The sequence below is a fragment of the Odocoileus virginianus genome, chromosome 28 (assembly GCF_023699985.2).
Source record: "Odocoileus virginianus isolate 20LAN1187 ecotype Illinois chromosome 28, Ovbor_1.2, whole genome shotgun sequence".
Lineage (NCBI taxonomy): Eukaryota > Metazoa > Chordata > Mammalia > Artiodactyla > Cervidae > Odocoileus > Odocoileus virginianus.
In genome coordinates, this window is record NC_069701.1 from 10,434,420 (window position 1) to 10,455,926 (window position 21,507).

At 41.0% G+C, this 21,507-nt stretch overlaps 1 protein-coding gene across 29 annotated transcripts in view; it reads left to right on the forward strand.

Annotated features, from left to right (window-relative positions):
- DLG2 (discs large MAGUK scaffold protein 2) overlaps positions 1–21,507 on the forward strand; it is a 2,233,668-nt gene that overhangs the window by 1,981,617 nt on the left and 230,544 nt on the right. The window contains exon 1 of one of the 29 annotated variants that reach the window (XM_020886014.2): positions 1,712–1,817. The exons of the other annotated variants lie outside the window; for them this stretch is intronic. The gene's annotated coding sequence lies outside the window, so the exon portion shown is untranslated. Of the gene's footprint in view, positions 1–1,711; positions 1,818–21,507 lie in introns of those variants that run through there. 29 annotated transcript variants of the gene reach the window in all.

A 21,507-nucleotide genomic window follows, 5' to 3' on the forward strand; every position in this document is an offset into this window, starting at 1 on the left:
AATCTAAATTCAAGTTATAGGGACTTTCCTGGTGGTCCAGTGGTTAAGACTCTGAGCTTCCAATGCAGGGGTTGTGGGTTCCATCCCTGGTCAGGGAATAAGATTCCATATGCTGTGTGTGCAGTATGGCCAAAAAATAAAACAAATAAACAAACAAGAAATTCAAATTGTAATCAACTACTATTATATAAGCAAGTACTTTCTAAAATATACATATTTCTGTAATAAAATCAAGACAGAAAATATTGCAAAGAAAGCAATTTTTTACCTAAAATTCAAGTGACATTTAATTTGGAGGGATAAACAAGGCTAAATATTAAAAGAAATTTGTGATCATATTGTCCTGAGAATGAGTCTCCAGTTTTCAGTCTTGCTTTATGACTTCATACCTTCCATAGGTTATATGGTTGTTCCTCCTCTTTGTTTATAGTCAGAACTTGGGACACTGACATTTTCTCCCTGTCAGATATTAGTTAGCAACCTTTAATGCATTTACTCATTTTCTGTGTGTGGGCTGATGATTCTTGCTAAAAGCATATGTGGCTCACTCCTTTATTTAGTATTCAGTAAATATTTATTGAACATCATCTATTGCCAGATATTGTCTATCTACTAGGTTCTCTGTGTTCTAGAGCTTTTCCCATATGTTTCATATGGATAGTCCAAAAGTCCTGAATCTAGTTTAGGAACTCAAATGTAGCATAAATACTAAAAGTATACAGAATTTCCAATAATGATATAATAGCTAATATTTACTGCATGCTTGTCATGTCCCGGGTTCTAATGATGAAATGTTTTTGTATGCATCTCATGTAATCTTCCTAACAACTCTGTGATAAAAATATAATTTAATATTATGCCTTTTTTCAGAGGAGGACATTGTCCTAGCGTGATTCTTACAGAGTTCATAAAGCTAGTATCATAGGTGGGGTGCGAACCCAGGCCCACCTGACAGAAAATCCACATTCTTAACCACCATGTGCTCAGCCTTCTAGTAAATTCCCTTCTGTTAAGAGTCAACGTACATGTACAGGGTGCCAGGAAATAAAGATGCCTAAGACATGGTTTCTGTCCTCAAGAAGCACCAGTCCACAGTGGGGTAGGAGGGATACTCACCTAGGCTCAACAAGCCTTGGGCCTTGTTATATATCGTGCCCTGCTGCGTGCTGGAGAAAACCGTGAAGCCAGCACAATCTCTGCCCTCAAGGAGCTCACTCTGATCAGAGACACGAGGAAATAGCAGCTGTGAAGGGCACCTGAGTCCTCCTTCCAAGTTTTCCCATTTTGGAGCTGTTCGGAGGCAGACAGGCGTGGAGAGGCCGTATGAAGCAGGTGCTTCAGCCTCATCTTCAGTCCGCCATTTCTTGGTGACCTCAGGCAGGCAGCTTCGCCTCTTCCATGGATTTAAAAAAGAGGTGAGGTGCTTCTGCATTAAATCGCTGGTGGTTGCCAGGGGCGCCTGGGATGTGAGATTTCGTTTTTTGGGCAAGGTGTGAACCCCTCCCAAGGACGGCAACAGGGGGACGTGAACGGAGAGCTGAGGTGTCTGAACCCTGATTTGACAGGCCCCTCGGCGGCCCCGCTCCCGCGCCGCTCCGTCGCAGGCTCTCCGGGCCGCCTCTCGTCTTGCTCCGCAGTCTCGCGGGATTTGCGCTCTCCGCTGGTGACTTGCACCGGGTGCTCGATGAGGTGACGAGATGGGTGCCTCTGAGCGGGCGCCGCGGGCGAGGCCGTTGTCTTCAGCCCTCCCCTCCCGTGGCTCGTTTGTTGAGAAAACTTGGTGGGTAGGAAGGTCTTCAAGTTTCCACGTCGTCAAGGTAATGCTGTTGATACTAGCATGTCCTTCCATTCCTCTCCCCTACCCAGTGCCTCCAGGACAGGTTTTCGGTCTGGTGACCCACAGGTCTGAATCCGGGATTCAAATTGTTTACCGCTTTTCCTCTTTCTCATGAAGAATTAAGTAACGGCCCTGTCTTTTTCATTTTTCCCCTTCTAGCTTCCCTTCCCTTAGGGTAGGAGAGCAATTTCACAGCTTTACAGAAAGACCGTAAATGAATTATGTATTCAAGAAAGGTAGCCAGTTAAGGAGTCATTTGCTGGGCACCCTAGGACCAAAAGGGAAATACCGGATTCCGTTTCCTCTTAATGATAGACTGATGGTCAAGGCCTTAAGCTCCCCAGACCTGTTTCTCTCAAGTTCTTAACTTGGCCCCCAGGTTAGGTTTGTAAATGACCCACGCATTTCAGTGGTAGAGGAAATGTAAAAATAAGCCTTTTGGATGTTGATCTTTGTTTTTCTCATCATTTATTTTTGCCTTCATGAATTCAACAGGAATTCTGTTTTGTGGTTCCTGGCCAATAAGAAGTTTAAACCATAAAACTGAGGAGAAATTTCAATTGTCAGTCCTCAGGGATCTGTAGATTTCTGAGAAAAGAATGGTATCCTTTTAGTTTCTGGTCATCTAATGTGGCCTTTCTGTTGAAAAATGTTTGCTTAATTTGCTCTGCTAGTTCTTTTGAAGTTCTTTTGAAATTAAATATATGGGCTTCTCTTGTTGCTCAGAATCTGCCTGCAATGTGGGAGACTTGGGTTCGATCCCTGGGTGGGGAAGATCCCCAGAGAAGGGCATGGCAACTCACTCCAGTATTCTTGCCTGGAGAATTCCATGGACAGAGGAACCTGGCGGGATACAGTCCTTCTGGTTGCAGAAGAGTTGGACATGACTGAGCAACTAACACTTTCACTTTCACTTTCAACTATGTATTTAGGCTTCCCTGGTGGGTCATTGGTAAAGAACCCGCCTACTGATGCAGAAGACTAGAGTTTAATCTGTGGGTCAGGAAGATCTCCTGGAGAAGAAAGTGGCAACCCATTCTAATATCCTTGCTTGGGAAATCCCATGGATAGAGGAGGCTGATAGGCTACAGTCCATGGGATCTAAAAGAGTTGGACATGAGTCAGCAACTAAAAAACAAACAAAAAAGCTACTTATATACCTACATAGGTCTTACATGTATACCTATATAGGTACTTGAGCCTGAAAACCCAGGGATGCTAAATGCTCTACAACCTCTATTAGTATCAGATATGGTGGTAAAATTACTTGCATGTAGAATCCCCTGGATAAATGTGTTTGTGCCTTATGTGTCATAAATGAAAAAGAGCACAGGTGGCTCTGACTGTGGATAAGAAGGGAAAGCTTGTTTTCTCCCAAGAAAGTGGACCATTATGACATATATATCCAGCTCCTAGTACTGTTTTCTTGCTCATAATCAATTCAGTTCAGTAAATAATCGTTTCAGTAAAAGTTGAACCAGGTATCTCTCCAAAAAAAGTAATAAATAAACCATAGAAGACCGAAAGGAAGGAGTATAGTAAAACTTGAGAGAATGAACCGGATTCAAAAACTGAAAAAGATCTATATAAATATCTTGGAGACCTAGGCACATGCATCTGGGAACAAAATTAAATGTGGCAGAATAGTCAGGGTGGACTGGAGACACTTCCCAAGGAAACCAGTAAGAACTGATCCCCAAATCAAACTATTTACATATCTGTAATTGTCTAATTCAGGGGTCCCCAATCTCTAGGATCTAATGCCCGATGATCTGAGGTGGAGCTGATGTAATAATAATAGAGATAAAGTGCACAGTAAATGTAATGTGCCTGAATCATCCCAAGACGACCCACCCCCAGTCCATCCATGGAAAAGTCATTTTCCATGAAACCAGTCCCCTGGGACACAGACTGTTAGACCCTGGTCTAACTTATCCCTGACCGCACACGGCAGGAGTACTAATACAGCCTCATTGCTGCAGTTCTCGGGACTCCTCTACTGGGCAGCGTTGGCTGAAGGACTGCCATCAGCCTGACTTGAACTTTTCAGACTGGGCTGCAGTCTGAACTGCTGGCTGCTCAGTCCTTTCTTTTCCCGCTCCTTCACTGGTGTCAGGTCTGTGTCACAGCGTCAGACTCTCCCACCATCCCTTGCTCCCTTTCATCCTTCTTAGATATTCCACTAGTAGATCACTGGCATGCTATTATGGGCTGAATTGTGTCCCCTCCCAAAATTTGTTGGAGCTCTATAAACTCACAGTGCCCCAGAATGTGACTGTTATTTGGAGACGGGTCCTTTGAAGAGGCGGTTGAGTCAAAATGGAGCTGTTAGCGTGATCCCTAATCCAATCTGACTGATGTGCTGATAAGAGGAAGTGAATTTCAGCATACAAAGAGACCCCAGGGGTATGTGCACAGAGCAAGGGCCATGTGAGGACACTGAGCAGGTGGCCATCTGCAAGCCAATGAAAGAGGCCTCAGAAGAAACCAAGCATATTGACACCTCAGTCTTGAAATTCTAGTCTCCAGAACTCTGAGAAATTAAATTTCTATTGTTTCAGCTGAAAAAAAAAATTGTAGAATCTATTTTTTTGGAGTTTATTTGGAGTAGTAAGGGATAAAATGTAGGCAAACTGTCTATATATGTTCAGTGTATGTTAATTACTGTTGTTATTGTCATGCTCTTGTATGCCTTAGAGGAATGTCATGGTGGTGCCATCTGTATGCTCAGCCTCACATCTTTTTGGCTGCAACCACCACCTTCACACGGGTGTTCCCTGACACCATCATGCCCCAGCTGCCATACCTATCTCTGCTTTCTGCCCAGGAGTCCACTCCCCCTGTGGCATGCACAAAACTGGAAGTGAAAGGGAGTTGATGCCCCATGTGGCAACTCTTGACAGTAGAAGGTCGGGGGGTGGGAGGCACTGGTAGATAGAGGCTTTCCTCCTCACCCCTTGGAGAGCGAGTTCTAAATGGCATGATGGATGCTCCCCAAAAGGTCCTGGAGGATTGAGTCCCAGTTGCCCACAACAGTGAATAGCCTGATGACACGTCCTGGTATTGCCTTTCCCTCCCCTATTCACTATACCTGGTTCCTCACTCCTCTTGCCTGAAATCACTGCTCAAAATGAACTATTACATGCCAACCTTTGAATCAGGCTCTTCTTCCTAAGGGATTGTGGAAGCAAGCATAGGGAGGAGGTGAGAATGGATAGTGGAAATGAAGGGTTTCCCCAGACTGAAAAAAAAAAAGGGTCATCTGGATCATTGCCAGCTCGCTTATTTAGATCCCCTCTATGATATCTTGCACTTCCCTGGTGGCTCAGATGGTCAAGCATCTGCCCGAAATGCAGGAGACCTGGGTTCCATCCCTGGGTCAGGACGATACCCTGGAGAAGGGAATGGCAACCCACTCCAGTGTTCTTGCCTGGAGAATCCCATGGACAGAGGAGTCTGGGAGGCTATAGTCCATGGGTCGCAGAGTCAGACATGGTTGAGTGACTAACACTTTCTTTCTTCTATGGTATCTTTGCTGACTGCTCATCTCACCCCTGCTTTATACGTCCTGTGAAAGGAATGCATGATCGCTAATCCCATTTGTGGATATCCATATGTACCTGGCACCTAGAATAATACTTAACATGGAATAAGAGCTTAATAAAAACAATTGGATGCATTTTTAAGGGAGTAAAATTTTCTTGGTTTGTATAGTGACTGCAAATCTCCTTTTATTTTAAGCATTAGATCTAGTTTTCCATATAAAATAAACTTTTATATGCTTTTGAGCCTTGTTTTGGGCTTTTTGTTTTGTTTTCATAAAGAGAATTAATTACCAGGGGACTTGTAGGTCCTTTAATGATGCACTTTAAAAAAATAACAATGGAATTAAGTAGAAACTGATTGTTTCTACCTTATTTAAATTGATGTAGGCATTTTCCCCTTAGATTTACATACTGTTTTTAAATGTTAGCTGTATGGAAAGTAATGCAGGTTTGGAATCAGAGGATCAGAAGTTTAGTTTGTATGACTTAATATTTTAGTGATTTTAAGATTAGATTAATTTTTTTTCTGGTAATTATGATTTTTTTTAAAAAGTAACTTTTCTGATTCTAACCACTACTTGTTTTTCGTTAAAAATTTGGTAGAGACAGAAGCATGTTTGCAAAAAGGACAAAAATAAATTATAATTTCTGCTCCTCATAGACCATACCGTTTGACATTTTTGCTCATTTTATTTCAGTCCTACTTCTGTCTATGAAGTATATAGGGTGGGTTATATTATATGTAAACCTTCCTATCCTGGTTCATTCTAATGCATTTTAAATAAGTAATAATGTTATTTGACATGTTACAAATATTTTAAATGTCAGCAAAATATTTCATGCTTTCAGATGCATTCTTTTCCACACCTCCACTGCACCAAAGTTTTACTTAGAAAATTAAATATTTTAAAAAAATTTTTATTGAGATTTTCTTTTTTTAATTATGATTGAGATTTTCTAATTATAACAATAAATAAGGAAAAAACCGGAATATAACACCTACTGACTTTGTTTTGGATCTTTACAGTTCTTTTTCCTCTATTCTGTGAAATGGGAATCACATATATATATTAAGATGATAACCCTCTTTTTTCATTTACTTTGTTTTATGATCATTTAATGTCCTTGCTGCTGCTGCTAAGTTGCTTCAGTCCTGTCCAACTCTGGGCGACCCCATAGACGGCAGCCCAACAGGCTCCCCCGTCCCTTGGATTCTCAAGGCAAGAACACTGGAGTGGGTTGCCATTTCCTCCTCCAATGCATGAAAGTGAACTCGGTTTTAATTTTTTTGGTAAAAGTGAATTTTAAAGAGATTTAGGATTCTATTATGTGGAATTGATACTATTGCTTTAGCCAATTTGCCGTTATTAAATTTTTAGGTTGTTTCTGATTTTTTTTTCACTACTATCAAAGTAATATTATCATGATAAGTATTAGATTAGTTTGTTATGGGTCATTTATGTTGGATCATAGCATTTGTCACTCTCTAAAAATCATGGTGTTGGACAAGGAGGGTCGCAAAGAGTCGGACATGACTGAGCAACTGAATTGAACTGAACTGAACTGAAAAATCACAGCTTTTCAAGATAGTTGACATAAAAATGACAGATTTAGAATCTAATTTTTTTCTTAGATATTCATATGTATTATTAATTAGATATTGCAGTTCAGGTGCTTAAGTTAGAACAGTACCATTTTGTTTCCTCACTATTTGTTTTCATCAGTCGGTTTACAGGATCCAGATTTTGAGATTTCTGTGATGTGTTGTTAAGAGAGATTCCTTAAAAAAGAGAGAGAGAGATTCCTTTACAGTCCATCCATATAAGTGACTTTCATTATAAACAGATTTATAAGCTACAGTGGTAGTGAGTTTTACTAGTTAAAGATACGAGATTAAAGGTAAGAGCATGTTATTTTGCTCAGGCTTGACACTTCAGTCCTGTCTATGAAATGCTTGAACAGCACCAATGTACCATACAGGATAATGTATTTTCCCTACCGGAGTCTGGATTAAATGTATCATTATGTTATCATTTATAGTGCATTTGGGAAGAGCTGCAATTTCTTACCGACGGAGTGCATTTGCTCTCTTTCCATCACATACTATCCTAAGTATATACATTTGTATGGGCTACAGAAAAATTGCTTGTATTTAACAAGCCTCATCTGTTAACTCTTGTTACTGCTTCAGCTCTAGAGACCTGAAGTAACTTGAAAACTTCTGAAACAAAATACTTTGGTTAACCTTTATTGGTCCATGAAGCTCAGCCTAGCTAAGGAGCTTCATTGTACCGAGAGAGAAAGAGAGAGAGAGAGAGAGAGAGAGATCAGAGTGTCTCCAAGCTCTGTTCAACACACAGGAAGTAGCACTTTCACTGGTTGCTGTTCAGCCAGAGCATGGCACAGTTTAGAAGTGCAAGTTGACCTGGCTTCCTCCACCTCCACTCTCATCTGGCTCCTTCTGCCCTGACAGACTCAGATTTCTCTCTTTCAAGGCTGCTGTCCAAATCACCTACTTTACTTTTATTAGGCAGTAATGATAGCCACCATCTGCAGAGCTGTGTCAAACTTGGTAGTAGATATTTGGCATTAATTATTCTATTCCATGAGATGGGTCGAATTCCACCTCTATAGATAAAGAAATTAGAGGTTCACAAAAGTTAAAAAAAATTTGCAAGTTTATATCATCTTTTAAGTTGCAGAAGATGTTTGAAGTTATGTGTGTCTCAATCCCCTCCATTTCACAATATCCCCTTTCAAAAAATATATGTATTTTTAACCAGTACTGACACTGTTAAATCCTTTTGTACTGAAGTAAACTACCAATTTAAGAAAAGATGTGTAAGCAAAATAAAAGTGGGGGAGGGGGATTTGCTGACAAGTTCTTATCTCAAGCCAACACTGACTTTGCAAAGACAAATAAGTTCCTGGCAAGATCAGGCAAGATACTCATTGAGCAGATAAATTCTAAGGTTGGCAAAGGTAGTACAAAATTATCTTCTCCACATAATAATATGGAGCACTCTTGAGACACTCCCCTGGCAGGGCAATGCTATCTCTCAACTTCTAATTAAAGAAGAATTGTCAAACACACCAAATTGCAGAAACATTTTTGTATACTCAGCCCTATGTGATGGTGATGAGCCTCCTGGCCCCCTCTGACCTTATCTCAGCCTGGCTCTTTCATTCCCTGGGACCTGTTCACCCCTTTCGTCTTGCCCCTCTCTACCAGTGCCTGTGCCCTTCTGTTGCCTTTGTCCCAAATGTCTTGTATGTGTACAAGCTTTAGGCCCTGTGTTCTGCATCAAGCCTCTACTCCTCCATGAAGACCTGTCCTCATCCTTGGGGTGTCTCCTTTTTACGCCTCAGTTGCCTGGTGTTGACTTCCATCATAATATTCCCTGTGCTATAGTGCCTTCTTTTGTTCACCTCCCCATGCTAGGCTGCGAACTTCCTGTGTTCAGGGACTGGGTCTTATTCTTCCTGGATTTCCTTTGCCTAACCCAAAGCGTGGCCTGAAACAACCCCTCATCAATAATATAGTGGATGGATGAATGAATGAAAAGATAGATGATAATGATAAGGGCTAACATTTACTGAACATCTACTTGTCTACTAAATGCCAGGCCCTGTGCCTAGCATCTTGAATACACTACCTCTTTTGATCCCCCAAACATCCCTATAAGGTAGACGTTGTATTTATATTACTGATGGGAAAATTGAAGTTCAGAAACTTTAGGCAAATTCAACTTGCCTAAAGTTACTCGACTAATGATTGATAGAATTAAGATTTGTGCTCAAATATGTCTACTTTCTGAGCTGGAACTCTTAACTACCATAGCAGATAATATGGCAGCTTCACAAGGAGTGCCTCATCACCATCTCCCAGACCCTGCCTGCTTGCTCCTTTTGTAGAACCTACTCAAAGGAAACATTTAACAAAATCAAGACATCTTACTGTGTACTATTTCTCCAAGATTTTATTTTTCTATGTTCTAAATGCTATGTGTTTTAATCCTAAGTAACTAAGATTTAGAGTCTTTATTTTGTCAACCACTTAGCATATTCTTAAGTAAAACAGGTAATACTAGAGCAGTTGTTTAGGTTATAATACCAGAATACTTGCAATTCATGTTAATTTCTTATATTTTGTATCTGATTATCAGATCTTGTTTTGGTATAGATGGAATAAAAGAAACATAGATTATTAATTCTGTGACTGTATAATGAGCCAGCTTCTATTTTCTATTATTCTTATATTTTGTATCTGATTATTAAATCTTGTTTTGGTATAGATGGAATAAAAGAAACATAGATTATTAATTCTGTGACTGTATAATGAGCCAGCTTCTATTTTCTATTATCTATTTTCTATTCAGAGCCAGTTTCTTTACTTTTATTTTTCTCATTCCATTGTGGCATTTCCAATTAATCCACTGAGATGTATGCTTTAAGGACAATGAAACTTTTTTTTAGCAACACGGGAAGAAAGTGACATTTCATTGACATCTGTTCATCTTTTCTCATGTTTTGTTCTGAGGCATGCCTGGTTTTAAATCATTTCTAACCCTTAGAGTTGGGCTCCCCTGGTTGCTCAGATGGTAAAAAATCTGCCTGCAATGCAGGAGATCTGGGTTCAGTCCCTGGGTTGGGAAGAACCCCTGGAGAAGGGCATGGCAACCCACTCCAGTATTCTTGCCTGGAGAATCCGCATGAACAGAGTAGCCTGGTGGGTTACAGACCATGGGATCACAAAGAGTCAGACATGACTGAGCGACTATACTTTCACTTTCAAACCTTAGAGTCACAGACAAGTCTGGTCTGTGTTAGAACTTGAGTTGTATCTTTCCATTCTTCAGTCCACTGTGTTATAGTTTCTGGGTAGAGTCTCCATCTCTGCTGGGTGGGCCTTTTGCCCTGAACCCTGGGGAAGAGGGCTGGATGACCTAGGAGGAAACCAGGCCATTGGGGCCTTTCTGCTCCTTCAGCCCCAGTGAGAGCCCTGGTAACCAGACTCCTGCAACTTGTCTCCAACTCTTGGCCCTTGAGCTGAAAGAAGAAGCCAAGGGAGAGATACCTCCTACTTTCTCAGAAGGAGATGATGATCCCCACTAATGTGTATTTAATGCTTGCTCTGTGTCAGGCTGCACACTAAGCTTTTTAAATACTTGAGTTTGGTTCAGACAGTAAAGAATCCGCCTGCAATGCAGGAGACCCAGGTTCAATCCCTGGGTCAGGAAGATCCCGTGGAAAAGGGAATGGAACCCACTCCAATATTCTTGCCTGGAGAATTTCATGGACAGAAGAGCCTGGTGGGCTACAGTCCATGGGATCGCAAAGAGTCAGACATGACTGAGTGACTAACATCACCACCATTTTTAAAACAATGTTATGAGATGTATATTAATGTTAGCTTCATTTTATTATTTAAAATAATTAAAATTTTTTATTTTTCTAAAATACTTGTTGAAAAGCTTTTTCCTTCCGTTTTCCCATCTACCTCACGTAGCTAAGCACTATTTTTAGTTTTTTATGTGTTGTTTTAGAGTTTCCTTTACAAATACAGCTAGCTATATATACATATATATGTATACACACACACACATACACACATACTTACATTCAATATATATTTTATTTTACCCCCTTTCTTTCACACCAAAGGGAGCATCCTATATACTCTCTTATGCACTATTCTTTTTTTTTTTTTTTTTTAACTTATTGATGTGTCTTGGAGAGGTTTTTTAAAAATAATTTTACTTCAGGGCATGTTGGTCTTCATTGCTGTGTGGGCTTTTTTCTAGTTGCAGTGAGTGGGGCTACTCTCTAGTTGCCATGTGTGGGCTTCTCATTGTGTTGACTTCTTTTGTGGAGCACAGGCTCTCGGCACACAGGCTTCAGCAGTTGTAGCTCACGGGCTCTAGAACACAGGCTCAGTAATTGTGGCGCACAGGCTTAGTTGCTCCATGGCATGTGGGTTGTTCCTTGATCAGGGATCCAACCCATGTCTCCTGCATTGGCAGGTGGATTCTTTACCACTGAGTCACCAGGGAAGCTCTTGGAGAGCTTTTTATGCCAGTACATAGAAAGTTTCTCTATTCTTTTTCACAAGGACATAACAACCCAATATAAATTGTGCCATAATTTTATTATATCGTTTTAAACCTGAAACCAGAGCCCACAAGGTTGAATAACTTTCTTAAAGTCAAGGGAAAGATAAAATTCCTCTCTGCCACCTACTTCTGACCCCAGGGGTCACAGAAAGCTGAAGATCATTTGACAGATAAAGGCCATAGCGCTTCCCCAGGTCACCAGCCCCCTGCTTCTGCCCCCTTTAAGATTTTCTCCATAAGCCCTGCTCCAAGTCTTGTGAGTACTGTTCAGAGCGGAGCAATTTGATGTGTTTAGGGTCTTATCCCTCTGCTCACGTCTGCCTTTACTGGGACCCTTTAGATGTTTGCTCTTAGAGAAGGCAATGGCAATCCACTCCAGTATTCTTGCCTGGAGAATTCCATGGACAGTGAAGCCTGGTGGGCTACGGTCCGTGGGGTCACAAAGAGTCAGACACGACTGAGCGACTAACACACACATACACACACACAGATGTCTGCTCTAGACACACTTGGGAGTAGTTGTTTGTGGAAAGCCTTGGAGACTGGAGGTTTGACTGCAGATCCCAAAATGTCTGACTCTTGTGTACGTTTCCTTGCCCTACTAGACCTCTGTCTGCAGCCCCCTGACCACCTGTCAAAGACCTGGCTATCCTCTAAAGGAGTTAAAGCTGCTGATATTTTTGGTGATCATTTAGCAGCCCCTTGCCTGTCAACTGAACTGCTCCCTTCTGGCTGGTTCTGACTTCTTGGCTGCAGACCCTGACTTTACAATCACTCTTCTGAAAGGCAACATAGGTTAAGGGTGAGATAATTTAGTAGAGGCTGCCAGAACTTGGCACACAGCAAAAACTCAGTGAAGATGATGGTGATGATGATGGTAGTGATGGTGATGATCTCATGTAATTCTCTAAAAAGCATGGAGATGATCATTATCTTTATTTTACAGATGTGGTAACTTAGAAAGGTTTTTGTTTTTCTAGGGCTCACATTGTCATTGAATGACAGAGGTGAGATCCAACTCAAGGTCCTTCCAGGCTAATGTTCTTTGTATTATATCATTAAATAATACTCAGAGGACACCCGTGTTACCAGATGGCACATTTAAGTACACAGTTAAAAAGACACTGTACATACATCCAGGTTCATGCACAAAGTAATGTTACTAAGAGAAAGGGCTTGTGATTGGCATGAGATTCTGCTGTGTTCTTCAGTACATTACAATTATATTAAAATGAAACACCCACTCTTATTTCTGCAGATTCATCACCCATATATTTTATTTCAATCTCAGAAATATTTGAAACAAGTTTTTTAGCCAGTTTTGGAAAGAAAATTTTCCTTTCAGTAATTCTGATTATAATACTAACATTTAACTACAATATAAAACTCTAATACTAACAGAGGTTACCTTGCTTGTTTATATCAGGCACTGTTTACATCTATTATCTCACATACTCCCTATAACAACCTTATGAGACTGGCATTATGGTTTTCATTTACAGATGGGGATTGCGGCTTTAAGTGAAGTGACTTATCCAAGGTCTTAACAGTGAGTAGTAAGTGGCAGAAGATAGATGTCAACCAGAGTGAAAAGTGGCCAGAAGCCCTTCGGTGAAATAGCTGTATTTCACCATAGCTTTCTCTCCCCAATGGCCAACAATGGGGTGACTACCCCTGCATCTGTAAGAGGGTGCAAAATCTGTGAGCCAAGCCTACTGTGAGTCCTTTAGGATCATTTCTTACTGGTCAGAGATTTTAAATTACATGTTGTAATTCTTGCCAGCTGGATCTCAGTGTTCTGGATCTCTCTGTTTAGGAAAAAAATATCACAGTGTGGTGCATGTTCTTTTTTAATCCCACCTGCATTGTTAGCACCTTTAATTTTTTCTAAAGCTTTTTATGTATGTTATCTCGTTTGTCAAGTCACCAACTTTTCTTAGCCAGGCTACTGATGGACTTCTCCTTCCATATTCCTAATATATGCCATTTCTTTCTAAATAAGACCATTCATTCCCAAGTATGGTCTTTCTAGATTAGATGTTTAGAAACCACTTATTTTATTTAAAGAGCTGGGAGTTAATTTCTCCTATGAGAGCTTCAAAAACTGAACTCATCCTGGCTAAAACCACCAAGTGTGGTCAATCAAAACCTCTTAAAGCAAATTAGATGCCATCTGCTTCCCAAGATCTTGGGAAAATAGACCTGTTTGAATTAGTATTACAACAAACCAGTTGCCTGTGGTTTCAGTAATTGTGACTTCTTACATGCAAGTAATTTCTCCTAAGTGAATTCTTTAGATAATTAAATGTCAAACATATGTTATTAGTTCAAAGTCAACTTCCTTTTCTTTAAGTGACAAAGTTAATGTTGTTCACTTTAGTTGAACATTTACTGAGCATCTACTATAGGCTAGGTGCTATTCAAGCATTCTGGATTGCTTGATGGAAAGAGTAGAATCCAACTTTCTCTGCTTCCTCCTCCTATAATACAAAATATTATGTACATTGATCTGCATTTCTTTGAGGGCAGAGAGTGTGTCTTATTGCTCTTATAGAACACCTGAAATAAGACTTCACTTGTGGAAACGTCTTCTTTATTTAAAGTGAATGATTTCTTGCTTCATCTGATTTCATGAAGGGCGCTATTAGAAGTCTTGGATCATGGGGAAGGGCATTCGTACTTTTATTTTCTGTGACAAAGATCAAAGATGGATGTAGTACAAATTCTCTTATCTTTGGGTTCTCACAGTGCTTTGCAATTGTCTAATAGCAATATCATTCTTACACTTGTGACTGTTAGTTCCATGTTAGGGACTATGTTATTCCTCTGTGTTTTGGCATAGTACTCTGCACATCAGCATTCAGTCAGTGTTTGTTGAATTGATCACAAGATGCTTCATTTTCTTCCCAAAGAGGGAGACCATCTTCATCATTTCTATTTGCATCTTAGCCCTAGCACATGGTGATGCACATTTTGCACCTATTTTGTGATCAGCAAATACTTACAGACTTCATCTCATCTTTCCCTTGTTGAATTCACTATACTACCATTTTACTTTTTAATTGCAAGACCCCCAAATTTGAATCAAGGAATGAGTATCTTCCCTGACACCCAGTGAGTAAATAATAACAAACACGTGAATAAGGCACCTTCTCCTACAGCCATAGAATGTCTCCCTCTCACCTGACAAATTGGGAAACAGGGTCCTGAAAAGCAAGGACTTGCCTAAGGTCCCATGGAGAGATTGCAGTGAAGCTGTGACTAGAATCCAGCTTTATTTTCCAGCCTAGATTTCTCCCTTCTTGACATCTGCCCTCTTTCCCCTTCTTTCCATCCCCACTGCCACTACCTACGATCGGGCCCTGTCCCTCCCACCTGGAATGCTTCTCACGCCTCCTGACTGTTCTCTCTAGTTGCCATCCTCCACACCTCCAGCTCGTCCTCCACATGGTTGCCACGGTGATCTTATAAAGTGCAAATCGGATCATGCTTACTCTGTTGTGTAAATCTGGAGTCTGCACTCCTTCATGTGATCCACAGGGCAGCAAGGCCTCTGCCTGGACCCGCAGGCCTGCCTCTTCTTTCTCTCCCTCAGACCCTGTTTCCAATCCAGGTTCGAGTGTCTCCAGTGACCCTCACCTTTGATTGTTTCATGACACTGTGCACAGCTGCCCTTATTCTTCCTGCTTTCTCCACCCCTGTTTCACCTTGTCTCGGTTGACAGCAGCATCTGGGGTCTTCTCGGTGGACAGACCAGGGTCTCTGTTACAGAACCATTGTCTGTGTCCTCCTCCCCTCCCCACACACTCCCTCCCTCATTAGAGCTGATGACTAAACACTTTGATGCACTCCTTTCTACCTTAATACCTATACCATGCCTTTCACTTACTTTTTGAACACTTCTCTCTCTGTGAAAGGTCGTGGACTTTTTAAGGACAGAGACTAGATCCTATCCATATTTGTGTTCCCAGAACCTAGCAATAGATTAGGCATATAATAGACACCCCGTTACACAGCTGCTGACTCTCCAAAATAAATATAACTTCCATAACCCTTCACAGTGAATTAACTCAACTTACGGTTTCCTTTAAATTAAGCCTCACGTGGAATATAGTTGGATTATGTAAGACTTGAAGGAGAAGTATATTTAAAGAAAAGTAATGCTTGAAAATGTCTTTCTTGTATAGGTGGTGAATGAATATTTTGCAGCAACTGTGGGATACTATATCAGCATGTTGGTTACACAAACAGGCCAGAGGGTCACCGAATATTTTTGTGGAGCCCTCTGTAACTGCCTCCCCACTGCTGTGCTCTCTCTCACCCGCCCCTGATTCACTGAAAGTCAGTGTGGTTACCTGTTGAGCAAAGAGAACTTGGGTCATTCACATCTTTCATCAAGGAGTAGATTGTCAGCTACTTTTCCAGTTCAGTTGTTAAACTCATTCCTGCCTGATTTACCAATTGCTGAATTGTTCATTTATTTATTTATTTATGATGTGTGTCCCCTGGGCTTCAGAACTCGCTTCAGAATGCTACTGCTGCATCTGGTTTAAATAGAGCATGCTAAGAAGAAATGAGAGAAACAATGAGACTGTGAGGTTGAAGGGAAAAAGAAATCACCTGGCAAACAGGAAGCAGAGAAAAATCCAGAAAGATCTTTTCTCTATGGGTTTGTCCTGGGGGAGAGAACCTATTTTCAGCAAGAAGACGTGCTTTATAACTGGAAGTTCACATTTCTATCTGCGATGATCTGATATTTGACATCTATGAGGTCTGAGTTTGTGCAAAACTTTTTGAATCGTGTTGAGCCAGGCTAGCCTCTGGGTCGCAGGACAGTGGCCTTTCTTCTTCTTTTTCCCATCTGGTTCATTATTCTCTTGGGCACTTCTTATGCATGAATATGAACAGCCTTGGAAGGCATTCTGTCTATGCCATAAAAAAAATCAGCCTTTTGACTTTGGGCATCCTGGATTCCCCAGTAAAAGAGCCATTCACCTTGATAATACATTTCATTTATTCAGAGTCAGGAAAGGTATGGTGATTAGAGATGCGGGCTTTCAGCATGTCAGGTCCCGGTTAGAGTCTCGCTCTGCTGCTCACCACCTGGATGATCATGGGGATGCTGCTTCAACCTCGCTGAGCCTCAGTTTCCTTATCTCCCAAGTGGAGCTTTTTACTCAGGTAACAAGCTTGTTAAAGCTTGCTGAGAAGATTAAACAAGCTATGTAAAACATGGTGGTGGTGGTGGTTTGGTCACTAAGTCGTGTCCAACTCTTGTGACCCTATGTACTGTAGCCCACCAGGCTCCTCTGTCCAGGGATTTCCCAGGCAAGAATACTGGAGTGGGTTGCCATTTCCTTTTCCAGGGGATCTTGCTGACCCAGGGATCGAATCTGAGTCTCTATTGCAGGCAGATTCTTTACCTGGCCACCTGGGAAGCCCTGTGTAAAAGGACTTCACAGTAAATACGTGGGAATCATCACCTGGTATTCTGAGATCTGAACGCACTTTCACTTTCATTGCCACACGTCCTCACCATATCTGGAAAGACGCTGTTGGCCCCAGTTGACAGAGGGAAGGGGCTCATAAACCTGAGGGCCCCCTGCCCCGGCGAGTGGCCTCTCTTTACTCCGCCGCCTTTGGCTGGGCTTGCGTATCCTCTGTTCACCTTTTCCAAGGCATGACTCAGAGCTCTTCCTTCTGACAGCGCGTCTTCTGAATGAGAGACAATAACAATCAAATATTTTGGCGTTATTCCCCAGGAGAGCTAATAGCTCTCTGGGTTCCACATTTAAAGCATGAAAAATGCCGCTTTAAAAAGCGGTATGAGCAAGCACCTTGCTCATGTACCACTGAGCAAGGGTGGTACAAGATCGGATGTGGATCCCGTCTTTGATTTGTATGGTTCTCGCTTCTGTCAAAGGAGAAGAGGGTGGGGTTACATATCCTCCCCAAAGGAGAGCAGGAAAGCGGTGCTGAGTGGCAGCCCGAGTTTCCACCACACCCTGCCGCTACTCACGGGCGGGCTGCATGTTGTCTGCTGTTAGTGAAGGGACTCGGGCAGAACAAGGACTCAGCTTCCACAGGTTGGAAGGGCTAATTAGAAACTACATACCCTCTTCAGACTGTCCGTGACTCTCTGATAGTTGAAAGGAGTGGATAGTTTTGCCAGACAGCTTTACTTGTACATCCTCAGGACCCCAGACCCATCACGGTCAGCCAGTCCACAGTTTATTTCAGACGGTTTATAAGAAAACGTGTAACCGTAATGTATTGGTTACAGTAATACAAGCTCTTGTTCCAGTCAGCTCTTAAAATGAATAATGGTTTAAACACAATAGAAGTTTATCTTCTTTCTTGGGAAGTTCAAAACTTGTCTTAACTCTCCTCTAGGCAGTGATTCAGGGATTTTTTCCATGCTGTGGCCCCTCCATTTTCAACGTGTGACTTCCAAGGTCAAAGGATTCATTTTCATCAAGCTGGTGGGAGGGAAACATAAGTTGAAGGCCCATTCCATTTCATTGGCCAGAACTCCCATTCCCTTGGCCAGAGCTCAGACATATGGCTGCACCTAATTTCTGGGGTGGAGTCTAGTTTTGTGCTCCAGAAGAGGAAATGAGTTTGATGAACCAACCAGTCTCTTCCTCAAAACAATTAGGATCGAAATTAACATTTATGAAGTATTTAATTTGTGCCAGGCATTGTGCTAAGCACTTTATCTACATTATTTTAAAATTCATATACTATGTTTTTTACCCATTCAAAGTATATAATTCACTAGTTTTTAGTATATTCACAGTCATGAAACCCTGACCACCATCAATTTTAAAATATTTGCATTATCTGCCCCGCACCAAAAACTCCGTACACATTAACAATCACTCCCCGTTAACAGTTACTCCTCTCATCTTCCCCACCCTGCCACAGCCCTCTCTGCTTCAACCTTAGGCAATGACCAATCTATCTTCTGGGTGGATTTGCCTATTCTGAACATTTCATATATAATGGAATGCTAATATTCCTTTGTATAATCCTCCAAACAATCGTGCAAGGTAGACCAGTTTTACAGATTTCCCATTTTACAGATTTACAAAGGATCAAGTTGCTTAAATGACTTGCCAGTACATTTAAACCCTGCCTCTCACTTGAACTCTGTCGCACTGTGCTGTGTCCCAATTATAAAGAATAATTACACCAAGATTTGGGAAAGAGAATGGAAGGGGTATTTGTTTGCTTGCCTTCTAATGAATATCATGCAAAAAAAAAAAACAAAAACCCACTGTAGCTTCTTCCTGGAGGGCTCTTTACTAAAGTGACAGGCACATAAGAAGTCAGAGAGCTCAAGGTTTGAAGCCCAGACCTACCACTTACCAGGTACATATAAAGTATGCACTGCTTAATTCCTCTTGAGTCTTCGTGTCTTTACCTATAAAATGGAAATAATGAATCGGTTTGCTGGGAGGCTTGAATGAGATTAGCCTATGTGAAGCTGCTCCCACAACTTTACATAGTTGATGCCTTGCCAGTGTTAGTTCTTGCTTAGAAGTGAAATTCTGGCTGTAATTGGAGCCACAGAAATTATGTTAATGTATTTGGGTCTCCAGGATACTATCCAGGAAGAAATTCTTGTGACTTGGTGTTTTACAGTGTCCAGATTATAACCCAGGAGTGGCTGAGATCCTTGGCCAATTTCTAACAATGAGGGTTAGGAAATAGGGATGTATTCTCCAGGATAGAAAGGTATATGCAGATTCTGGTCTATCAACTTCTGATCTCATATGGGCAGAACAACTTGTTACAGGCACCTGGAAAGAACCAGCTGAGCCAGTGTAAGTTTGAAGTTCCTTGGGAAAGAAGATAAGCTGGCTGAGTTTCTGTAGGCAAAGAGCCAGTAATGAGATTTCCAGCGTTCCATCTCATGTCCTTTTCATCACTTTCAGCTCATAGTCTCAGGCTCAGAGGCCAAGTGTAGCTTTGAGAGATTCATGGAGGTAGTTAGGAAGGAGTAAATTGTGCATTTGTTCCATTGACCTGTTCCCCTCTCTACCTTGTTTTTAGCCATAAAGATACTAAAATTGGCACAAGAAGACCAGGGAGGCAGTGGGGAGGTGGTACTGGCAGTAGTTCATGTCTTGTAGCCAGAAGAGACCTTCAGAAGGAAAGGGTCTGAACTCTCGGTGAAATCAAGGGCACATTTCAGTCTTAAAAAATTGCCCTAAAAGTCTCATGGTTCTGCATGGACAAGTGACTTAATCTCTCTGAGCCTCATTTACATATAGGAGTGTAGGTTGGACCATGGCTTACAACCACACAAGCCATAGCCTGCAGAGTTCCAGGGGCTCCATTCACATACACTGGGGGCCAGCAGACTGTACACATGCAAAGGGCCAGACAGTAAGTATTTTAAGTTTTATAGGCCATTTAGTCTCTACTGCAACTAATCAAGTCTGCTGCTCTCATGCAAAAGCAGCCATACATAATACATAAATGAATGGATATGTGGCTAGGTTCCAATAAAACTTCATTTATGGGCACTGAAATTTGAATATCATATAATTTTCATGTCCCACAAAGCATTTTTTCTTCCTTTGATTTTTTCCAACCAATTAAAAATGTAAAAATCATTCTTGGCTTATATATTTTACAAAGTCAGACAAAGGGCCAGATTTGGTCCACAGGCCTTGATTTATAGGCCCCCAACAGATGCTAAAATATGTTCAGTGTCCTTTAGAGAGATGCAGTGCGGTGCTGTGATTACTACAAGGACCAAATAAGAAAGAGCATGTAAAATGATTAGCATAGTGTCTGCCCTTGTAAATACTCAGCAAATGGCTATTATTATTTCTGTTTTCTCTCTAAAAAAGAAATGTTATCAGCTATACTTCAATAAAAATGTTTAAAAAAATATGTTAACTACTTGCCACAGACATTTGGAAAGGGAGGCAGTTGCATATTAATTACTTAAGATTTCTAGTGTATTAAGCTTTTATTATTATTGCAATATATATTAAAATTAAAGCTATAAAAACTGGTTTGGGGTAGTGACATTTTGAGGCCATCCAGTTTTGTAATTTTTCCCTAATATCCCGGAATTGTCTCTTCAGTTTGTACACATTATTCAGTATAGGTGTTGCTTGATTGAAGGATTGGGTTCAGGACTTCTGTGGATGCCAAAGTTCGAGGATACTCAAGTCATTTATATAAAATGACATAGTATTTGCATGTAACCTAGGCACATCTTTCCATATACTTTAAACATCTCTAGATTGCTTGTAATACCTAATACAATGTAAATGCTGTCTAAATAGTTGTAAATGCAAGGTAAATGCCATGTAAATAGTTCCTGGTGTGATGATTTTTAATCTTGCATTTTGGAACTTTCTGGGATGCTTTTTTATTTGTTTTTTCTTCAAATATTTTCCATCCATCATCGGTTGAATCATGGACATGGAACCTGCAGATACAAACCACTGACTATACCTGGTCTGTGCTGCTAGGTGCTCTGTGAATAAATGAGTCTAGGTCTTTCCTGACCTGACATTGTACAGGAGGCAGTGATCAAGACCATCCCCAAGAAAAAGAAATGCAAAAGGCAAAATAGTTGTCTGAGGAAGCCTTACAAATAGCTGAGAAAAGAAGAGAAGCTAAAGGCAAAGGAGAAAAGGAAAGATATGCCCTTTTGAATGCAGAGTTCCAAGGAATAGCGAGGAGATATAAGCAAGCCTTCCTCAGTGATCAGTGCAAAGAAATAGAGGAAAACAATAGAATGGGAAAGACTAGAGATCTCGTCAAGAAATTTAGAGATATCAAGGGAAAATTTCATGGAAAGATGAGAACAATAAAGGATAGAAATGGTAGGGACCTAACAGAAACAGAAGATATTAAGAAGAGGTGGCAAGAATACACAAAAGAACTATACAAAAAACATCTTCATGATTCAGATACCACAGTGGTGTGATCACTCACTTAGAGCCAGACATCCTGGAATATGAAGTCAAGTGGGCCTTAAGAA